Below are 17,621 nucleotides of genomic sequence, written 5' to 3' on the forward strand. Positions count from 1 at the left end.
TGCCATTCATCGGCAACCCATTCTTCCTAGTTATGGCACCATTCCAAACATGGCCGTTTGTAGTGTATTGTTAGCAGGAGCACGCCTGGGACAGTAGTTTGCTAGACTGGCAGCTGTAGCCTCAGACCGGTGGTGCGGGATGACACATACAGTTTCAGGGAACTGACTATTTGTTCCCAGATAGCAGGTGAAACATGAATCTGCCACAGTATGCATGATGTCCAAAACAATGACTGCCCCTTATGGTAGTCATGGTCGACCTGAATCTTGATGACGAATATGTCTGCTCCCATGTTTCCATGCAGTTCAATATGGGTCCTATATTACACTCGAATGCCTTAAAAACCTGGGTATGGCATGATTCAACTAACCAGCCAAATGGAGACCCACAATACGGTCCCTTTCAAACACTTGTCAGGGGCTGATAAAGCTGTCTCATATGAGTATGTGGCATCTCAGTGTCCTTCACAGTATTTGCATAACATCTGACACTATTGAAGCCCCTTACGTACCATACCGGGCATAGTAACAACACTAAACACAAACAGCATTAATGCATTCTCGTGATCATTCTGCTTGTGACAGAGAAATTGCAACTATAATCATTTAGTTCATAGCTGCTGATGGTGTGTACGTGTATGGAGATAAATTGACATGTGGCCATGTCTTCTGGGTGTTTCACTTTTTTGTCAGGCAGTGTATTTTACAACATTTGTTGACAAAAATTAGCTTTTATCAGAAATTATTTATGAGGAAATAAGCTTGAATATGTATTCATATAATGCTGTGGTGTGATAATCCAAAGTGGTATGAAAAAACAAAGAGTTATTTAAGCAGGAGGGACAAATTATTAGCTAAGCTTTTCGTAACATTTGAATACTCCTTTCACTGGTTCCAATATATATCAAACAAGAGTGACCAGTTCCAACTAGTGGCGTGAATACATAGTGATAGGTTTTAGATTGTAACACATATAATGTCAGCTATATTGTGTGTAATGCATGTCCACCTGCCATTATTGCTGAACAGAGGAACCACATTGGCAGTACAGTTCTCAAGTTGATGAGTTTCGCCTTATAAACTTTTGATTGAAAATCTATAAATTATACTAAAAATAGTTTTTTACCTGTGCATACAGAAGTGAATATTAATCATATCATCAAACTGTTGTTGAATTTGAAGTAAAAATGCTTGAGTATGTCGTCAGATGCAAATGTGAACAGTGTTAACCCTTTGACTGTGGCTGACTGCTACAGCAGTTCAGTGGTGCCATTTCCCAGGTGCTGCCAACTGCTGTAGACGTTCTGAGACGTTCCCTTGCTTATTGTTTAGCTGTGCTTGAATATACCCGCTTAAGATGTCTGTTTGTTTGCAGCGCTACTGGCGGACTCTCGCCACATCTTTTTGTTTGTTCTAATTGCAACAGTTGCTTCAATATGAGGAACATGACTGCATTTGAAGTCGATGTCATCACTTTTGGCGGATCCTCACAGCACTTGAACAAATAATTTGCTTTACACACAACAGATGACGCTACTGTGATTTCTGCCGAACTGTAGCTTTGCCCCTTTCGGCAAGTCACTGTTCTTGGTTCAGACATCAGTCGGCTATTATTCGCTTGTGTTCGCATAGTGAATTTACTTGTTGTGATTGCATGTAAAAAGCTCCTCACTTCCGAAGAGATATACAGATGTTGATGGAGAGTGACTCTGAAGAATCACTGAGCTTATCACTAGACAGCAATTCATATGAAGAAGATTCTCTTATGAATAGTTTACAATCTACCGACATTTTTGATTCTCATCTCATCTCCATCTGTAATTACTAGTGCTATCAACGTACCACAAAGCTGAAATGCCCGGGACTTCAAGAAGAGATAGGAAGAGTGGTGATCCGAAAATGAAACCGAGTGTGGTAATAGATTACAATAAATTAATGGGACTAGTTGTCCGAAGTGGCATGCAAATAAAAACAGTGGAAAGTACACGGAAGTCATCTAAGTGGTACAGGAAATTGTTTTCCATATTTTGGACATTGCAATTTTCAATGCCTTTTGCTTATACTGGAAATATGGGACGAAATGAAGTGGGAAAAGTTTCATCTCAGTGTAATTAGAGAAACTTTTGCATCTTTTTACATTGATTGCAGATGGTGCTAAACGTCAAGAGTATCCTACAAGACTAAATGTGTTGACACATTTACCAGATCAGAGGGAAAGTACAAGACATGTGTAGTCTGTGCTCAAAATGGTGTTAGGAAACAAACTAAGTTGTGCTGTAAGGAATGCAATATAACTCTTTGTGCTTATCCTACTTCAAAACTTATCACAAATAATTTCAGCAATAAAAAACTGTTAAACCTTATTTTGAGAGAATGTAGACATATATCACTATTGTAAACGACTTTAAATGCACCTCACTCAAAAATGAAGTTTAAATTTGTAAATAAATACCCCCCAGTTCTTCCAAAGTCAGTCCAAAGATCAGAACAAAATAGAAAGCCAAAAAACAGCGAGCATGTTGGAATCATTGTGCAAGGTGAGCGCGCCAGAAGCATTCAGCACCCAGCACACGGCGAGTGGCACAACAATGCAGCACACGAGACATGACCACAAGTGTTGCACAAAGCAGTCAAAGGGTTAAACCAAGGCACTGTCAACAGATGATCTAATTTGCTTTATCCAGTTGTATACTCTGTTACCCCCACTTGCAGGCTGCCACCACCACCACAACCACAACCACCAGTATGTGCCTGCAAGTGTTATGCAGTGGCTAGCTATGGAAGCACACTGGTGCAAAATATGCAATAATTTACGCACATGGTCCTCCGATTTTTGAGGTCGTACCTGTTGCTGTGGTTCATAAGGCTTCACTAGATGCAAAATTTCTCCAGCCTCTGTGACAATGCTCTGTCAATAGAAGGTAGCTGACAGCATGATCTGTTTCCATTTGATACACAGCTTGTGTACACATTAGTACATGTTGCAATGATGCTACTGTGGGAAGAAATACTTCAGTAGACAATAAGAGCTGTCAAAGAGAGACTTGAGGAACACATGTGCCCAACAAGACTGCTCCAGCCCAACAAACCAGCCGTTGTAGATCATGTACTCACATGTAAAAATGTTACACAGTATGCTGAAACAAAAATGACAGCATTGTCAAGGAGGCTCTGAGAGACAATCCTTCAGAACTGTCAATAACTGGGCCAATGTGTACATTATTACCAAGGTGTGAGAGCCAACTGTGCTGGTGTATTTCACACCTTAGGGTATAAAATTTATTTCTCCTACTGCTTTCCAGTAGTTTACAAATAGAGGATATTTCATACCAGCCCAGTTCTTACTACCAGGTGCAGGGATCACGTGGTACAGAATTGGGGGGGGGGGGGGTGGTAACAGTTATATGCGTGTGGACCTAAGTCCCTTAGATCCCCTGATGATGGCATCTCATTTTGCCATTTAAATGTCATGCGACTTTGAAATGCACGTATTGGGTGATAGCTGAGAATTTTTTCTGCCTAGTCATCTGCACAGAAAGACTTGTCTGCTGTAGAATTTTTGAAAACTGTAGTGCCTACTGCTGCCTGTGGAGAGATAGACTAAAAACCCCATGAAATTTTTAAGTTCAGCTTATATTGGCAAGTTAGATGGTACACTCACAGTATAATCTAATTACTTGTTCACTTATACAATGTGTACTGAATGCATTTTATTGTCTTTAATATGCCACAGTTGGTTTTCAAGCCCAGTTCATCTTCTAATAACCATTCGGAGTAATTTTAATATTTTTAGTGTATTCTGAGTAGTACCATGACCATGGGGTTAGGTTCGAAATGCATTGTGACATATTATAAATAAGAATAAAATACATGCAGCTTTAAATTTGAGACACACACAGGCTGACATCAGTATAATCAACCAAATTTTGTAAACTGAATGCTAAAAGTTGTTTTTGACCCAAATCTAAAATATCGCCAAAATTATCCTATTTTAATAAGTACTGTGGTGCAGGTCTGAAGAAACACTATTCGAAGAAAACACATAATAACTCTCACGTGCACAAAGAACAAAGAAAAAACAATGTGCGTGATTTTTAAATCGATTAGTGTGTAATACTAGTTGGGTCATCTCATGCCCACAGTTTCCCATGTGCCCATAATGGATTTTGATAAAATTTCGTAACTTTCTTTCTCTCTCTAAAGTGAAAAAGAAAAAAATCCTGAGGAATTTGAAGCAAAGTCGGCCAAAAAAATACACACTCAAAAAATGTTAAGTTTAGCTTTTTATATCTCCAGAAGTAATTGCAGGGTACTCCTGAAACTTTGCACATAATAACTGACCAACACAAGGGCTTAGGTATAAAATTTATTTCTCCTACTGCTTTCCAATAGTTTACAAATGGGCCCATATTCTGCTGGTACTCAAATCTGACATCTTTTATTACGTTATATAGTTGTGTAGTAGTCTCAGAGGAACACAAGATCAAAAGTCGTGATGGACTAGAAAGTGAGATCAAGTCTGAATAACTCAAAAAACTTAAAAAAAGGGGGTGTCTTCTGTCATGACTCATCGCAATATACTGCTATAACTACAGAATCAAACTTGTTATAAACTTCACAGTTTAACTCTGTATTACCAAGGCAGTGGTGCTCATGGTATTAAATTGTTGCATAAAAGCTGCAGCACACATCACATAAACATCCTGCAGGTTTCACACCACTGTCACTTTGTGTAAATTTTGATGGAGTTTAACCACTTCTGGTTCCTTTAAAAGTGAGAGAACCAGCTATCCCATCACCATAGGGGTCACTTCTTATAGCTGTGCCAACAGCAGCCACGGGGGATTTTCTTTACCACTGGTTCCCAAACCTGATAGGGTTTCTTTACACAGGATTCCGAGCTAATGATACATTTGTGGAAGAGTTTGAGGCCAGAGCTAGAAGAGGTTTCTCTTAGGATCCTAAGCTTGTATTTACTTCAGGATACTTGAATTTTTATATGTTCATTAATTAACTGTAGAATGTCATGAGGAGAATGATACTGCTGGCCAGATGATATCACTGATGGGTTTGTTTGGGAAGAAATTTTGATAAGACAGAACCCAAAAATTGCACTTTTCAAATGTGATTACGTCAAATTATTTGATTTACAAAAAGAGGAAACTAGTCTTTTTATTGGATCCCATATTCTGCTTCATTTTTTATAAAAATAATTTTGTAGAGCTGAATGCTGTAGATAGCTAAAAAAAATTTAAAAACTACTTTCTTGCAATTTTCTGATGCAAGCTCATTTCCTAATTATCAGGCCTTTTGATATTATTTTCCACAGAGAGCAATGAACAACTGTAAAACATAGCAAAATATGTCAGATTTTTAATTTGAGTACCAGCTGAATATGGGCCCATTTTCAATGAACCTCCACCTTCTCATTCTTTTTTAGGGCCTTAAATGCTCTCGCTGCAAAACTAATTACAATTTCTAGATGGTTTAGGACATGGTCTTTCTAATGAAAATGATTTAAAAGAGTTGCAGAAGACAACTTTTATAAAAAAAAGTTGGTCAAAATAGCCATTTTTGGCATTTTTAGAAAACTTTGCCCTTAATTTGTAAACTATTGGAAAGCTATAGGAGAATGAAATTTTGTATTATAAGCCCTTGTATTGATATGTTAGTAGGTGCAAAGTTTCAGGCGTATCTTGCAATTATTTCTGGAGATAGAAAAAGCTAGCTTCACTTTTTTTTTTAGTGTCTATTTTTTAGTCGGACTTTGCTTCAAATATTACATATGTCAATTGCTTATTGAATCATTTTTTTACTATTTCATTTAAGAAAACATTGAAAGTCATACAAGATGATACAATTTTGTTTCTTTCAAGAAAATATTGCCATAAATATTATGTCTCCAACTTAGCGAAAACACACACGCGTGCGCCCACACACACACACACACACACACACACACACACACACACACACACACACACAGTTGTTTACTGCTCAAAAGAACAATTTAATGTTTTCAAGCTGATAATATTAAATGCAACAGACTGTATTATGAACATTACTGAACTCCACATTAACATTACAAATCGCTTGTGAATGTCAAAATACACAAATTATTCAATATGGTGTCTAACAATGACTGTTTCACTGCACACACTTCCTACATGTCCTCTCATTATCCTGTCTTGTAACAAAGTCCCCTCACATTCAGATTTTCCTACTTTTCTTTGCTTGCCATGGAGCAACTCTTTTTCAGTCACAGAATAAATGTTTGGCTCACACAGGCGAAACACACCACCTCGTGATATATCTTCACTTTAAACCAATAACAATAGAAAGACAGTTGAACCGATCACTCTCTTCCAGCAGCTAGTACGGGCCAACAGATGTTACACTGTTTGCGCATGGGGTCAAAAAAAATGACTTTATCTCTGCAAGTATTAAACTGGTGAAAGTAAAACTTGACCAGTGTTCATTGGGAACATATGCATAATGTTCACACAAAATTTCAGCAAAATCTGTGATGGTCATGTGGGAACTTTTTCTGAAATTAGATGACTTAAGGGTGAAATGGCCCAGTCATGAAAATAGACAGACCATCAGTAAGGTTACATTAGCAGCTTCTCTTGAGATATTATTATTACTATATTATGACTTCTAATTTGCTGCTGCTGTGGCTACTAGGTATAAAATTAACATTTGTTATTTTTAGAGAATAATGCGTAATTTTCCTTCTTTAATGCTTCCAGGGAGTGGTAAGTACCAAAATGAGTCTATTTTCATTCCCGTGTGGTGTCACACTGTAAATAGCCAGTTAATTGCAGAACTGTTCTGGTTGTAAAGAAACTTAATAACAGATTTGCCAAAAATTCTTTTGAGAAAAGCTGTCAGTGTGTCTCTGTGTTGGTTCGAGATCAGAGGAAAATATCTCCAGTTGTTGTAAGCAATATTGTTGTGAAGATGTATGCTTACATTTACAAATATTTTTATTAGTTTCTGCAGACTGAGAAGAACAACAGACTAATCTGAAAGGATGTTTAGATAGCAGTGATTGCATTCAGTTTTACACTGTGTTTTGTTTTACTTTAAATCAAATGATGTACAATCTTTCTTAATTTCATGTGGCTGTTATTTTATACTTGGCATGTCTTTTAAGCAATTAATTGAGTAATATTGGAGTTAAACAAATAAAAACATCCTGCATTGAGTGTGTCAGATATAGCCGTATTCTTCACTATAATAAGGGAATGAAGTTATAATTAATTATGGTATGCTGTAAATAGTAGTCCCTAAATGCATTCTTTCAAACACATTTCTAAAATTTTCCTATTGCACACTCAACATTTCTGGGGGGAGGAGAAAAATAAACTTTCCGAATTTTACAAAGATTATTTGTTTAAAATATTTAAATCTGTGTAAAACATTTCAAAATTGATACCCATAATTCCCTTTTGGCAACCTGCAAGGATTGGTGCCAGCTTGTTCACAGCTTAGTGGAGTCTAGTAGCAGCTGGAGTGCAGAACTGCAGGTGATTCTTTCTCCATCACCAAGCTATTGCATGAGTTATTCCTCTCTCTTTCTTTTAGCCAGATTTGTATTGTTGTGTACAGAGTAGTGAAAATTTGCAGTCAAATGAAGACCTTTTTTCTCATAATTATTTCTTTTAAAAATTTTTCTTGTGTTTTGTGTAATGCAGATGATCTGTCTTTTTGACATAAAGCCAGAAATGTATCCAAACACAAAGCCAGAAATATTTGTTAACTGTTTCGAGGAATAAGATAGTGATAAGACATATCAGTAATTGTCAGATTGGTGAGATCACTAAAGAAATACTACTAAACCTCATGTACCCAGGCTCTACAGTTCATTCACTTTCTATAGGATTACTTGCTCAAAATCCTCATTAGAGTGAAGCAGAGAGAACTGAAAATAATATGCCAGCAGAGCATTTTTTAAATTGGAAATCAGAACTAAATGTGCTCTCAGCCATCCTGTCTAGTAATCTTTTTTTATGTCCATAGCGAATATATTTTTTGAAACATTATACGAAGTTTGTGCATTTGTTTACACATTTGTATACCCTGGGCCTGTCTTTTTTCTTCAGTGAGGTCTAGCAAATAAGTAGATTCAATAACAAATTATGTTTGTAAACCATTAAAAAATCAAAACTCTATTTCTCTTTGTTATAGTTTGCTACATGTTACTTCATCCATCTAAATTGAGTAACTTTAACTCCTGCTTTCACTCATATTTGCACTCTTTGTCACCAAGGGGTTGTCATGGCTTTCTTAAAGCTGTTGAGAAAGGCATAAACTGAATATCTGTTTGCATAAGTATCTCTCATGAATTTTTTCCGGGGTTTGCAAATTATGTACTTCAGTAAAAAGTTGTAAATTGGTTTCTCTTCCGTGATTCAGCATTCTTTCACTCCTGCCATTTCACGTACATCTACAAATTCATTCTACATAATTGCAATGAAAGTGTTTAAAGTATTATTAGTATAGATGTAGACTGAGTTGGCAGCTTGCAAAATAGATCGTGACTACATATTAGTGACTGATTTTGTTAAGTTATAGTTTTACCAACACTGAATATGATTACATCGCTTTGCCTGCCTCTGAAAGAAGGGAATTAGAACAACTGATGTTCACATTTGCTTATATATGCCACCTAACTGAAAAAATGTATTTTATCATTGTTGCACATGAGACATTAAACATGATGTCATAACTGATTTATGCTTCAGTTTGTATGGAAACAACAATGTGTTTGCTGTTCTGTCAGCATTTAATTGCTAATTCACTCATCTTTCTTAACCAGCATTAATCTGAAGGTGATATGAACTATATTTTAACATAGGATTTATATGCCACTCATAAATAGGAAATACTGAGAGACCATGTGTTACATGAAGATAAATCTAGTGAAGTAGATGACAGTTTCCTAGAAAAACAAAAGAAATGAATGTAGAAAGTCAGTTGGCAGTTATCATCGGCAACATCAACAGTGATGAAGAGTCTACTGAACAGTTTGCAGTGGATCCAATACAAACTTAAAGTAACTAGCATACTATCTGTAAAGATAGGATTATGTGACCATCATCACATAAGGAGAGGCATGGGTACATTTTATATACCTGCAAATGTGTGTAAACACAGTTTGGATATGTAGATCTGGGGAACCACATTGTCATTAAAATTGAATGTAACAGTCCATAAATTAATGTGTACTTTGTGGTGATTTCTAGGATCTAGTTGGAGCCTAGACATTGGATATGTCTTAAGACCATAGGTCACAGCACCTGGTGAAGACTATTTTGGCTGTGGCAATATTGTACAGAAAAATAGAATAGTCAGCTGAATGTGCTGTAGTCAACTCGAAAACGGATTAGAAACAATTTTCATGCTAGGCTATCCTGGGCAAATCTCTCCATCTGTGGGTAAATGTAACCAAAATATACTTTAACCTGTATACTGTACAGAAGCCTTGGTTTTCATCTATGATTTTTATTTTTCCACACTTGCCTTTGTTACCAAATTAACTGTTCCTGAATGCCCCAAGATGCGCCCTACAACCCACCAACCCCCTTTCTTTAAAAAGAAAAGTAATTGAGTAATCCCACAAAATTTCTTTTTCCCCAGTCTTATTCAGCACATCATTAGCTACCCGTATACCCATCTCACTTTCGACATTTCGAAAGTTTCCATTTTGTACTTGTTTGTATTATTCACCATTTGCTTTGCAGTCTCATATGAGGCTGTACTTGAGAGAAATATTTTCACAAATTTTCTAACAAACAATTCATCCTGCACTTTCCATTGTTACATTTACATATTCACAGAAGTCATCATTTTTGCCAAGTTCCTGTCTGAGGTAGGGTAATAGTCCACTATCAGTTTAGACCAAGGAAACTGCTTTCAAAACATTTTGAAGCAGCTTAGGGCATGTCACAGTTTAAATGCAACAGCTGATGGATCAAAGGTTTGACATTGAGAGTAGTCATAGCCCTGTAAAGGAACATCAGTTAGACAGTCTCATGAATCGTCTCTCATGGTGCTATGCGTACTGAAATTACGGAAACAAGAAAAACCACACATTGCTCTCATAATACCGGTATGCATAAAGTCATGAGAGAAGATACACTAAGCTCTTAAACTGATTTTCGATTGTATAGTCATTCTGTTGGTAATGTAAAATATTTGACACATGGATTATTCTGTTGTAACTGTAATGTGTGCTAAGGCACTTCATAACTGCTAGAACATCATTGTCTCAGTCAAAATAAATTGGTTCTTCCATTGCCATGTAATAGATCACATTCCTAATTGCAAATGAAAAGCACACAATTGTGGGTGACCTACAGTATTAGTTTATGTAGCTTATTGATTTTTGGCTTAAAAGGTCATTATCAGACTATAACTAACTGCTATGATCAAAGTGGATACTGTGCTGTTCAGCATCATTAAAGAAATATTTCCAATGGAGAGTGAGATGCAAAAACATAAAAATTACTATCTTTGACAGTGAAGTAAACATATAATTGAAAACATTAATGATAAGCAGTAAGTAAAGGAAACACATCAGAAAACATTGAAGACTAAACATTGAAATATTATGTATTGTGTACAGTTGATGGTACAAAAGGTGGCACTGGCTGAAATTTGTATTGCTTACCACGTTACACAAGAGCCAGTCACGTTTTAGTGTATACAGTACATCCCATAAAAGTAAAGGACATGTGTAATTGTGAATGTAATTGATAAATAAATCGTATTGACACAGAGCATGAAGCACACAACCTGGATTTGGGACTTCAAGTTGTGAGGTGGAGTAATGTTGGGGACAACAGTAAAGAATTTCTAAATATTGCAACACATGGAGCCACTGTATAAAGCATTTGAGCTTAGATTAACACAGAAAATCACCTCATATCAAGTGTAACTCAGAAATCTGTATTATATAAACATTAATCCCACATTATATTGCCATCAAGTGGAATCTACTTTAACTGTTAAAAATTCACCAATCAAAGTCACCTCCAAATGTAATCTTTAGTCTGTGATTTAGTGATGTGACAGAACAATGCTTTATTTTTGTGCAAATATGAAATGAAATAATAAAGAAGTCATTACTAATATGTAAATATGTGGTTATGCCATTCCCACACTGCTGTAACCATTCTTCCTAAACATGCATCCCAAATGCTGAAATGGAGGTTGTAGATGGTTGTTGTTAGAAATAATCTCTGCCTTGTATACTAATGTTCATATGTACTCCACAAGCCACCATATAGTGTATTGCATAGGGTACCTAGTGCCACTATTAGTCATATCCTTTCCTCATCTACTTGCAAAAAGAGCGAGGTAAAAATGACTATTTATACACCTCCGCACGAGTGCTAATTTCTCACATCTGTCTTTGCAGACCTTATGCAAAGTACACAGTAGAATCATTCTGCAGTCAACTGCAAATGCCCATTCTCTAATTTTCTCGATAGTATTTCACAGAAAGAAGGTAGTTTCCCACCCAGAGATTTCTGTTTGAGTCCCTGCAGCTTCTCTGCAATACTAGTGCGTTGATCAAACCTTTCTTTAACAAATATAGCAGCCTGCCTCTGAATTGCTTTGATGTCTTCTTTTAATCCAACCTGATTAGGATCCCAAACCCTTGACCAATACTCAAGATTACCCCCTAGATATTTAATCAACGTGACCACGCCAAGCAGCATATCACTAATAGTGCATTCAAAGGTTACAGGAGTGTTCTTGCTATGCATCTATATTAACTTACTTTTTCTACATTTAGAGCAAGCTGCCATTCATAACAACAAATAGAAACTGTCTTAGTCATCCTGTAGGCTCTCAGTCACACGGTGAGGACACTTTCTCATACACTTGAACATCATCCGCAGACTTCTGTTGTATCACACTTCCATGGGGCACTCCTGACAATATCCTTGTCTCTCATGAATACTTGATGTCCAGGACAGTATTCTGGTTTCTATTACTTGAGAGGTCTTGCAGCCACTGACATATGTGGGAACATATTTTGTATGCTTGGACCGTCGTTAGCTGTCTGCTGTGGGTTACTGGGTCAAACGCTTTCCAAAAATCTAGGAGTATGGAATCTGCCTTTTACTCTTCATCCATGCTTTTCAGGATATCAACTGAGAAAAAGACAAGTAGTGTTTCACACGCGTGTTGCTTTCCAAATCCATGCTGACTTATGTACAATATATTTTCTGTCTCAATGAAATATATTACATTCGAACCTAGAATATGTTCAAGTATTCTCCAACATACTGATGTTGCAGATATGGGTCTGCAATTTTGCAGCCCCAATCTTGTACTTTTTTCAACCCGAGAGTACAATAATCCCTGCTTCCTAAGCGTTTTCCAAAATTTTGTTATGAAACCACAGTGGATCTTTTCCAACCTTAATCCACTTGCTTGGCACATACTTCTCTGTACCACAATTCACAATAAATTTAAACTGTGCACATAATTCTTATGCATCCATCATACTGGAACTAAATGATGGTTCATTTATTTTTTAAATAGAATGCCAAAAATTGCATATCCACTCTTTCAGTCATAAATACTCTTGTAGCCTTCTCGACACAAAATTTTTTCTTTTTTTTTTTCTTTAATTTTTATTTTTTCTTTTTTTTTAAAGAAAAAAAGAACTGTGGTGTCATAATGATCACTAATCCTTGTCTCTATACTTCCACTACTGAGAAGGTCGGGTCTGTTTCTTCTACATCTGTACTCTGAAAACCACCGTGAAGTGCATGGCAAAGGGGATGTCCCATTGCACCGGTTATTACAGTTCCTTTGCATTCCATTCATGTCTGGAGTGCGGGGAGAATGATTGTTTGAGTACCTGTGTTTGTGTTGTAATTATTTTAATCATTTCTTCACAATCCTTACATGGGTGATATGTAGATATGTAGGTAGTAGGTAGTAGGTAGTAGTATATTCGTAGTCCTAATTTAAAGCCAGTTCTTGAAACTTTGTTGGTATACTTTCTCGAGATAGTTTATGTTTATCTGTAAGTGTCTGCAAGTTTATTTTCTTCAGTATCTCTGTATATGTTCAGTATCCTGTGTTAGTCCTATTTGGTGTGGGTCCCACACTCTTGAGCAGTGTTCTAGAACTGGTCACAGGAGTGATTTATAAGGAATCTCCTTTGTAGGCCAATTGTACTTCCGTAGTATTCTACCAGTTAAACTGAAGTCTATCACCTGCTTTACCCATGACTGAACCTATGTGAGCATTCCATTCCATTTCATATTCCTCCAGGTATTTGTATGAATTGGCCGATTCCAGCAATGACTCTTTGATATTATATTCATAGGATACTAGGTTTCTTTCATTTTGTAAAGTGCAACATTTTGTATTTTTGAACATTTAAAGCAAGTTGCATGTCTTTGAAGCACTTTCAAATCTTACCATGATTTGACTGGATGTATATGCAGTTTCTTTCAGACAGAAGTTCATTATATATAACTGCATCTATAAAAAGTCTGAGGCTACTATTAAAATTGTCTGCAAGGTCATTAATATAACTAACTTCTACATTAATATAACTAACTTCTACATCTGAAGAAGATTCTATTCCGGGATAACATACTGCGCCTTGCCTACTGAAAAGTCCTCAGTCTGGTCACATAATTCACATGATACCAAATACAATCATACTTTCGACAATAAGAATAGGTGTGGTACTGGGTCAAATGCTTTTCGTAAATCAAGAAATGCTGTATTTACCTGCCTGCCTTGATCCAATACTTTCTTTATATCAGGTGCCAAAAGTGCAAATTGGGTTTCACATGATCAATGTTTTTGGAATCCGTGGAGATACTTCATTATTTCTTAGCTCAGAATACATTCTAAGTTTCTACAACAAATCAATGTCAAGAATATTGGACGGTAGTTTTGGGGATCACTTCTACCACCTTCTTGTAGGTGGGTATGACCTATGCTTTTTTTTTTCTCAAGAACTGGGCACTGTCTTTGGTTCAAGGGATTTATGATAGATTATAGTTAGTTGAGGGGTTAACTCAACTGTAAATTCAGTATAGAACCTGATAGTGATTCCATTGGGCCCTAGAGCTTTGTTCAGTTTTAACGATTTCAGTTGTTTCGCAACACCACTGATACTAGTACTTATTTGACTCATCTTTTTGGTGGTAGGAGGATTAAATTTGGCCAATTCTCCTAGGTTTCCCTTGGTAAAGGAACATTTGAAAATGAAGTTAAGAGTTTAAGCTTTTTCTACACTACCCTCAATTTCAGTTCGTGTCTCATTCACTAGGGACTGGACACTAACTTTGGTGCTACTAACAGTTATAATATATGATCAGAATTTCTATGGGTTTTGTGAAAGATCATTTGACAAGACTCTGCAGTGGTAGTCATCAAGGCTTCATGCCTTACTCTCTTGTCAGACAAACGTGTGTTATTTAACTTTGTCCCACGCTTTGTTTTACATGTATTAGGGAGTAGTTTTGATGGTTTAGAAATTTCTTTACAGTGACTGTATACCATGGAGGGTCCCTCCAATATGAACTGTTCTACTTCATACATATCTATCCAGTGCATGGTAACTATTCTTTTAAGCTTGAGCCAGAGTAACTCTGCATGTTCCTGACCTGTGCTGAAGGTTGAGGTATGACACTACTGAGTTTTTATCTAATTTACTGAACATAAATATCTTTCCGCTTGTTTTAGTTGTCCTTTGTACTTCAGTAATCATTGTTACCACACTCACGTCATGGTCACTGATACCAGTTTTGATATGGACATCCTCAAAGATATAAGGTCTATTTGTTGCCATTAGATCCAATGTGTTCCCATCATGGTGGCATTCCAACTATCTGTTCTAGGTGGTTTCAAGAGAAGGCATTTTTTAAAGTTTCACAGCATGTCTTTTCACTTCCACCAATAACAAACTGTAATTTTCCCAATTAATTGTTGGATGTTTAAAGTCTCCACCAGTGGTCACAGTATGATTGGGGAACTTATGTATGAGTGAACTGAGGTTTTCTCTAAAGTCTGGTGGGCGATAGGAACCAGTTATTATTTTCTGCCCACCCCTTATACTGAGTATTGCCCAAATAATTTCACATGCAGCTTCAATTTCTATCTTGGTGGATTCGAGTTTCTTGTCTACTGTGACGGATATATCTCACCTATTTCCCATTTGCCTATGCTTTCGATATATATTTAAGGGGAGTTCCAACGGGAATTTTTTTTTTTTTACACTTTCGGGTTTTAATCTCATTATAAAATTTAAAATTTTCTGATAAAAATGACATACATATTGCTTATAAATTCGTATTGAAAGTATTTTATTTCATATTTTTAATCTACATGTTTAAAATGTTAAAATTTTTACGTGCATTACTTCAAGATCTAATACAATTGGTAATTTTTTCTATATAATGCTGTGTTATAAAGATTAAATTACGTTTTTTATTGGTAGCACTGTCAAAAACAGTATTGTATCGTTTCATAGTATAAATATGTGTCATATGTCGAAGTGCTAACATTTTTCTGAGGAAAAGTTACGAATAATTGGTAAATCTCGCAAAAGGTAAAGTATAATGTCAAAAGAAGTGTTTTTAAGAAACATGTGTTTTATGGTAATAGATTTTCGAATAAAGGGAAACATTGTGTTCAACATGTGGTGTGTGAAGTTACAGACAATGATGTACAGGCAAACTCATCAGTATCTAGAGAAACACCCATTAGTGCTTCGAAGATTAAAATAAAACGTTGCGATACACAGTTTTCTTAAAACAAAAGTAATGTAAATGGTAGGTTAGGTTATATTCTGATAGATTTACACATCCTAACAAGGATGTTAGGTGAATGTGTGTGTTGTATTATATGTGGAGGGCCAGTTAGTATACTTGAAGACAGTGAGGTATCAAATGGACTAGCCAGGAAACTTATCATTAATTGTACCAGTTGTAAATACACTCATTCATTTTGGAATTCTGATGAGTATAAAGATAATTATATTGAAGTAAATGTTAGGTGGTTTATTAATTGAGAGCTATTGGCAAAGAACACACTGCAGCAGAAACAATGTGTGCCATGATGAATATGCCACGCCCACCTTGTAAAATCGACAAGTATGCAGGATTTATTGGAGCTGCTGTGGAATCTGTTGCATGTGAGTCAATGAACGATGCTGCAAACGAAGCTGTTGAAATAAATGATGGTATGACTGATATACCAATAGCTTTTGATGGCACTTGGCAGAAGTGCGGCTACAGTTGTAAGAATTCTGCTTCTATGATGATCATTGTGGATACTGGAAAGGTAATAGATTCCCAGATTTTAACCAAACACTGTTAGAAGTGTAAATCAGGGAATGAAGAAGGGCATATCTGTGACAGAAATTATGAAGGAACAGGTGGTGGTATGGAGGCCTCTGCAGCTATTGAAAGTTTTAGTCGATCTGTGAACGAAAGGGGAGTGTGTTAGTTCTTAGGTGATTGAAGCTCGAACGCATATAACAGTGTAGTAGATGCTCAGCTTTATGCTGAGAAGATTATCACAAAACTGGAATGTTTTGGTCATGTCCAGAAGAGGAGGGGCATCAGGTTGAGGTAGTTGAAACAAAGCTTGAGAGACAAGAAACTTTCTGATGGTAAAACCATAAGAGGCAGGCTGACAGACAAAATGATTGGTGAACTACAGCAGTATTATGGGATGGCCATTAGAAATAATACTGAGGATTTGTTGAAAATTAAGCAGGCAGTATGGGTTACCTTCTTCCACAGACTGTCAACTGATGAAAAACAAGTACACCATCTTTGCCCTCCTGGGCCTGATTCATGGTGCAATTACCGCAATGCCCGGTACTGAAACTGTTCATACAGCCATAAACGTCCCATCCCAGCAGCAGTCATGGATATCATAAAACCTATTTACAGAGACCTGGCAAATCCTGAATTACTGAAGAAGTGTCTGTATGGCCAGACTCAAAATCCTAATGAGTGGTTCAGTAAACTTATATGGACTCTATTACCACAAAATGTTTTTGTTGGAATGAAGACACTAAAGTGGGGGCGGGGGAGGGGGGGGGGGGTTGTCAGTGATGCTGTTACTGCTTTAAATGATGGCAACATTGGTCGGATAAAGTGCTACAGCATATGAGAAACAATCCTGGAGCAAACTCCATCAGAGAACTTGAACAGATGGACAAGGTTCGCATTGATAAAGCAGAGTATGCAGCACAGAAAGAAGAAAAAACTTGGAAAAAGATAAAGAGGATGATATACAATATGACTCAGGGTGCTTCTGAGTGACTAAAAATAAAAAAAATTAAGCATATATTGAGTTACAGTCTTCTGAAACTTTATAAGCTGTTCCTGAAAATTTACATTTTCTGTTGCATTTTTCTCAAAATCTCAAAAACTACTTTGACTAGAGTATTCAAATTTTCATGGAGTAATAACATGCATATCCTGAGTCTACTGAACTAAAAGAAGAACATAATGTTATGTATAATTAAAATTATTTAGGATAACTTACAAAAAAGTAATCATTTTTATTTATGCACCCAGACACATTCACCTTTTTTTACAAGGAATCTTCAGTGG

At 36.4% G+C, this 17,621-nt stretch overlaps 1 protein-coding gene across 4 annotated transcripts in view; it reads left to right on the forward strand.

Moving 5' to 3' along the window:
* The window catches only part of LOC126259802 (CREB-regulated transcription coactivator 1-like), a 382,069-nt gene that overhangs the window by 240,683 nt on the left and 123,765 nt on the right, over positions 1 to 17,621 (forward strand). The window lies entirely within an intron of this gene.

Source organism: Schistocerca nitens, chromosome 5 (genome assembly GCF_023898315.1).
Source record: "Schistocerca nitens isolate TAMUIC-IGC-003100 chromosome 5, iqSchNite1.1, whole genome shotgun sequence".
Classification (NCBI taxonomy): domain Eukaryota; kingdom Metazoa; phylum Arthropoda; class Insecta; order Orthoptera; family Acrididae; genus Schistocerca; species Schistocerca nitens.